Here is a 7,194-nt window from a genome sequence, read left to right as displayed (position 1 = left end):
CTGAGACCCCAAATTTCTATCAGCTGTAGGGGAGTGTCTTGGCTACCTGCGATACAATTTTGGGGTCTCTAGCAGCTTTAGTTCGCACGTGACAGCAATTTTCCGGCGGCGGTGTGCGTCCCACCTCAGCCCCTCCTCCTCTCAATCAGCTGTTCGCTAAGTCTTAGAATTTCCTCGGACCTTGTGCGCATGCGCACCGGGGCTCGCACCAGCCGGAAGTGACGAGGTCCAGAATTTTCATGGGTCCGACGAAATTTTAGAACACCGGCCGTCTATAGGCGATTACGTCACTAGGCGATTCGCAAGGGCTGCTGGAGGCGGGGCGGAGCGTGGACTCCAATCAATCCATCCCTTAGTACAGCTGGTGCCGGTGTTCTATCAGATTTCTCTACCCCATCAGATTTCCCTACCTACGTCATTTACGGTTGAGATCAGCTGTGGATTCATCATGCACCAGCTGTAGCTGTGTCACACGTCATATTGGGCATGCGCAGAATAGTTAGGGAATTTTGATAGCGTCGTAAGGGGTCAGACAAAAGTCCTAGTGTCCATGCGCCGGCGCATGCGCACCAACGGGTCGGACAGCGGGATCTCTTATAACAAACATCCATCCGATCTCCATGGCCCACACTGCACTGACCCGACACTGCGCCAAGCCGACACTGCACCGACCCGACAATCCGATCTCCATGCCCCACACTGCGCCGACCCGACAATGAGACAGTGGGCGTGAGCGTGTGGGTAGGGAATAGGATTTTCCCATTGTCGGCTCCGCGCAGTGTGGGCCATGGAGATTGGATGTATGTTTGTTATAAGAGATGCCTCTCACACTCTGAAGCAGTTCGGTTGGAATCTCAACCTTCAGAAATCTGACCTGGTTCCAACAACCAGACTAAAGCATCTAGGGATGATCCTAGATTTAGCTTCGACAAAGGTATTTCTACCTCTTGTGAAGTTACATAAGTTAAGGGAAGCGATTCTGTCGCTGCTGGCTTTCGACATGGTGTCTCTCAGGTCATCTATGCAGGTGCTTGGGCTGATGCTCCTTCGAGGTCATATCATATGCTCAGGCCCACACAAGACTTTTGCAACAGGAGATCCTTGTCAAATGGGACAAGGACCCTCTATCCCTGTACAATCTGATTTGTTTGAGTCAGAGATCCAAGGACTCCCTGAATTGGTGGCTCAGCTCTCAGAATCTTCTCCACGGGAAATCCTTCCTTCCAGTATTCTGGATGGTGGTAACGACAGATGCCTGTCTGACCGGTTGGGGGGGAGTGCTGGGCACCCTGAATGTTTAAGGGACCTGGACATTGGAAGAGTCCAAGCTCCCGATCAACGTTCTGGAACTGAAAGCAATCAAGTTGAGCCTGCTCCACTGGATGGACAATCTCAAGGGGTGTTCTGTCCGAGTCCAGTCTGACAATGTAATGGCCGTGGCATATGTCAATCATCAAGGGGGCACCAGGAGTGCCCTGGCGGCTCTGGAGGTAGCCGACATCCTGCGCTGGGCAGAGGACTACGTCCCAGCCCATATTCGCCGTGTACATTCCTGGCGTAGACAATTGGCAGGCAGACTACCTGAGTTGCCAAACCCAGGATCAGGGAGAGTGGTCCCTGCATCCACAAGTATTCCACCAGCTGTGTCTCCAGTGGGGGACCCTGAATGTGGACCTGTTCACCTCCAGACAAAACAGAAAAGTTTCAAAGTTTGTGGCTCGGTCCAGAGATCTTCTGGCCAATGCAGTAGATGCCCTGGTGGCTCCCTGGAGCCGGTACAGGCTAATTATGCGTTTCCTCTGCTGAAACTTTTATCTCGCCTGCTACGCAGGGTTGAGTTGGAGGGGATTCCGGTAATTCTGGTGGCTCCCGATTGACCCCGGAGATCCTGGTACAACAAAGTGATTTGGCTGAAGGTCGCAGGTCTGTGGACACCTCTGCGGGAAGATCTTCTATTTCAGGGTCCGATCTTCCATCCTGCTTTACAGTTGCTGGCTTTAACGGCTTGGCTGTTGAGAGCAAGGTGTTAGAGGACAGGGGTCTGTTCGATTCTGTGATCCCTACCTTATTCAAGGCTAGGAAGTCCACTTCTTGGAAGATTTATCATCGTATGTGGAAAGCGTACATTGCTTGGTGCGAATCGCTGAAGCTGTATCCTAGAACCTTTGCTATCAGCAGGATCCTGACCTTTCTACAGCGTTGGGCACTCTTAAGTGTCAGATCTCGGCCTTGGCTGTGTACTTCCAACACCCTTTGGCTACGCACTCTTTGATTCGTACGTTTCTTCAGGGGGTTCACAATTTGGCTCCCCCCAGGAGGTCTTCCTTACTTCCTTGGGACCTTAATTTGGTTCTATCGGTTCTTCAGAAATCTCCTTTAGAGAACATAAGACAAATTTCCTTGCTCGCCTTGTCGCAGAAAGTTGCCTTTTTGGTGGCTATCACCTCTGCGCGCAGGGCTTCTGAACTAGCGGCGCTATCTTGGTAGGTAGGTAGTGTTATGGCCTAATCTGTCATTTCTTCCTAAGGTGGTTTCAGACTTCCATCTGAAGGAAGACATAGTGCTTCCGTCACTCTGTCCGAAACCTTCACATCCTAAGGAAACTGCGTTGCATTGTTTGGATGTGGTTCGGGCAATATGGGTGTATTTGGAGACTACTGAGTCCTTTTCGTAAGTCGGACTCTCTGTTTGTGAATCTGGATGGACCCTGTAAGGGTCAGGCTGTGTCTGCGGCGACCATCTCTCAATGGATCAGACAGACGGTGGTGAAGGGGTATTCTCTTAAGGGCAAGGTTCCTCCTTTCCCTGTCACGGCTCACTCTACGCGGGCGTTAAGTGCCTCTTGGGCTTTCCGCCATCAGGCGTCAGTGATGCAGGTTTGCAAGGCGGCCACTTTGTTGTCTGTACATACGTTCACCAAGTTTTACAGAGTGGATGTGTTAGCATCTTCGGATGCGTCCTTTGGCTGCAAGGTTTTGCAGGCCGCCACCTAAGGAGCAATTTACTTTTCCTTCTCCTTTGTGGTTTTGCTACAATTGAGCCCCAGTTGTTGCTTGTTGGGCTCCATGTTATATAGTTGGCTTTGTTAGCCGTGGGAATTGTATTCTTTAAAGTTTGTCCTTTCCCCACCCCTCAGTGGTTACTGCTTTTGGACGTCCCATCCGTCTATGATTTAAAGCAGCAGCTAAATCCGTCGGTGGACGAAAGAGAAAATGGAAATTTTTACTTACCGTAAAATCCATTTCTCTGAGTCCACCGACGGACGTAGCTCCCACCCCTCTTTTCTCTGAAGAGTTGGGTTTTGGTTGTTATTCACTGCTTGCAACTAAACTGAAGATGCAACGGGGAGGCCAGGGGTAATAACCCAGGGATCCCGCCCCCCTGGGCATGTCAAAACCTTTGGCTCTACCTGGTCACTCCTAGTGGAAGGGGCTTATTACCCATCCGTCTAGTATTTAAAGCAGCAGTTACGTCTGTCGGTGCACTCAGAGAAATGGGTTTTACGGTAAGTAAAAAATCCCATTTTTTCAGGGGTACAAAGTATGAATAGTGTTTATCTTATCATATGAATCACAAAACCTGAATAATCAACTCAAAACAATTAAACACAGAAACCAATGATGTCCTTTCGTTTGCTCAGCAAGTAACCATTCTTTGCAATAAAAGTTACAGGTGTAAAGGCAAAGGCCAACCTGGCCAAATAAACACCTTGGATTCAAAAAGACCAAAAAAAGAGGTCAAAGCGTGGGAAAATAACCTGGATTTTCAATGGCATATGGTCATGATCTTGCTTGCTCGTGTGATAATGTTGTTCAAGATGCTATGGCTCTAGACAAAGTCAGTTACTCAATTCTTGGCCGTTAAATTCACCCTTTTTTTTTAAAACAATGAATCAGGGGGAGTGGTCCCTACACCTGGACATGTACCATCCATTCTGCTCTTGATGGGGGAACCTGGATGTTGAACTTCTGGCGTCCCACCTCAACAGAAAGGTATCGAGGTTTGTGGCAAGTGCACGGAACCCCTTGGTGGAAGCAACAAATGCACTGGTGACCATTTACGCCTTTACTCCTTTCAAGTTGCTCCCTTGCTGTGCAGGATAGAGGCTGAAGGCATTCCAGTCCTTCTATAGCTCCAGAATTGCCTCATTATCCGTGCTATGCCGACGTGGTGTGGCTAGTCACGGACGCGCCCTAGCCATTGCCTCTTTGGGAGGGCCTTCTGTCCCAGGGTCCTGTCTCCCACCCGGCTTTACTGTGTCTGGTTTTCAACGGCATGGCTATTGAGGCCAGGTTTTGAGGAACAAGGGATTGACGGGGTCAGTGATCCCTACAATGTTTAAGGCACTCAAGTTCCTCTCAAAAGATATATCGTCGCACCTGGAAGGCTTATATCGTCGCACCTGGAAGGCTTATATTACAAGACAAAAAGATTTCCAAGCTCTCCTTACCGACCAATCTGCGACCAACCGAATTGACCTGTCCAACAGTACGCGTTAAAAACAGGGGTTTAGTTGCACACATTTGCAAATACATGCGTAAGCCACAGAGCCCCGTCAAGGCACCCCATTATCTGTGGTCCTAACTCTAAATTCTGAGAGTCTAGAACAATGGAAGCACATGCATTTAATGGACAGGTGTAGGACAGATATACCTGAAGGGAGCCCACCCCTTCTTAAAGGCACAGGGGCACACTGAACATCCAGCCTATTGCACAATGGCAGCAAAGATGTCAGTGCGTTGCCTGGTCAATATAGTCTATAACAAAAACAACTGGTTACTGTCCACACCTGTAACTGGTCTCTGCAGCAAGGAGCATTGGAAGGGCGTTGCATATAACAAGACAAAAAAATTTCCAAGCTCTCCTTACCGACCAATCTGCAAACAACCAAATTGACCTGTCCAACAGTACACGTTAAAAACAGGGGTTTAGTTGCACACATTTGCAAATACATGCGTAAGCCACAGAGCCCCGTCAAGGCACCCCATTATCTGTGGTCCTAACTCTAAATTCTGAGAGTCTACAACAATGGAAGCACATGCATTTAATGGACAGGTGTAGGACAGATATACCTGAAGGGAGCCCACCCCTTCTTAAAGGCACAGGGGCACACTGAACATCTAGCCTATTGCACAATGGCAGCAAAGATGTCAGTGCGTTGTCTGGTCAATATAGTCTATAACAAAAACAACTGGTTACTGTCCACACCTGTAAGGCTTATATTGCCTGGTGCAAGGTTCTGGGTGTCTGTCCAGGTTCTTTTTCGGTGGCTCGGGTTTTGGCCTTTCTCCAATGGAGCGTTGCACAACAGCTTGCTTCGAGTGACATTAAAGGTAGGTTTCTGCCCTTGCGGTCTTTTTCCAGCATCCCTTGGCCATGCGTTCTTTGATCCATACTTTCATCCAAAGGGTTTGTCAGGTAGAACCTCCTGTGTGTTCCCAGTTAAACTTGGCTCTTTCAGTCCTCCAGAAGCCTCCTTTTGGGAGAATTTGATATATTTCCTTGCTTACTTTTTTTCAAGGGATGCTTTCTTGGTTGCCATCACTTCCATGCAGGGGGTGTCCGAGTGATTCTGGTCTTGCATAAGGATAAGGTGGTTCGCTGTCCGTACCCCTCCTTTCCTCCGAAGGTGGTGTTGGATTTTCACCTGAATGAGGACATTGTTCTGCCTTCCTTGTGTCCACGGCTTGTGTCCACGGCTGTCACATCCTAAGGAGGTTGCAAACCCTCCTTGGATGTGGTCCAGGAGGTTTGTACATGCCTGCCTACTACAGCCTGTTTCTCTCTTTGTGTTTATGGACGGTCCAAGAATAGGCCTGGCTTCGGCAGTCGATTGTTCTGGCGTACGCCATTAAGGATCGGGCTCCTCCTTTCCCCATTGCAGCATGCTCCACCAGGGGGATTAGTGCCTACTGGGCTTTTAGACGCTTGTTTGAGTTGCAAGGTTCTGCAGGCTCCTGTTTAAGATTTCTTGTTTTTGGTTTGCCCACCCCTTCTCGAGACAGTGCTTTGGGACATCCCTGTGGTCAAAAATCAGAAGAGCTGTGTCTTTCAATGAAGGACGGGATTTTTGTTAACGTGAAATCTCTTTCTTTAACCACTTGCCGACTGCCGCACGACTATTTACATCGGCAGTCAGCCCCTCACAGGCAGAGCGACGTAGGGCTACGTCGCTAGCCTGTAAGGGTTTTGGGAGCGCGCGCGCACCGCCGGATGCGCGCTCCCGCTCGGCACGGACCCCCCTGCGCGTGTGCCCAGTGGACACGATGTCCGCCGGGTACTCGCGATCGTCCGTGACAGCGGGAGAAAGGCAGGTGGCTAGTGTAAACAAAGCCGCCTGTCAGTTCTCCCTGTGTAAGAATGGTGATCAAACGGTTCTACTATGTAGGACCGTTGATCATTGTTCTTACACATCAAGCCACAGCCAATCACAGTTAGAAACACGCCCCTAGGACACACTTCACCCCTCCCTTTCCAATACAGTTAACTTCTTCACTGCCAGTGTAATTTTTACAGTAACAGTGCATATGTATAGCACTGATTACTGTAGTAATGTCACTGGTAACCCCAAAAGTGTCAAAAATGTCAGTCAAGGGTCCGATCTGTCCCCCCCAATGTCGCAGTCCCGCAAAAAAAAATCGCAGATCGCCGCCATTACGCGTTTAAAAAAAAAACAACAAAAATGACAAAAATCTTTCCCTTTGTTAGTAAACGCAATAACTTTTGCGCAAACCAATCAAAATACGCTTTTTGCGATTTTTTTTACCAAACATATGGTAAAAAAAATTGGCCTAAAAATTTTGATTTTTACATTTTTTTGGGGGGAATTTCATATAAAAAAATGTGAAAAATATTGTTATTTTTGCAAAATTGACGCTCTTTTTTTGTTTATAGCGCATGATCAAAAAATCGCACAGGTGATCAAATACCACCAAAAGAAAGCTCTGTTTGTGGGAAAAAAAGGACGCCAAATTCGTTTAGGTACAGCGTCGCACGACCGCGCAATGGTCCGTTAAAGTCACGCAGTGCCGAATCGCAAAATTGGCCCTGGTCAGGAAGGGGGTAAAATCTTCCGGGGCTTAAGTGGTTAAGTTCATTGACAGACACAGCATTCACCCTAATTTTTTGGAGTTTATACTTCTGACACTGCTTTATGACTAACTGGCTTGCCTATAGCAGAGAGGGGGTTTATAC

Source organism: Pelophylax lessonae (assembly GCF_965119305.1).
Source record: "Pelophylax lessonae genome assembly, chromosome: 1".
In the NCBI taxonomy this organism is placed as follows: Eukaryota; Metazoa; Chordata; class Amphibia; order Anura; family Ranidae; genus Pelophylax; species Pelophylax lessonae.
This window is presented reverse-complemented; position numbering follows the sequence as displayed.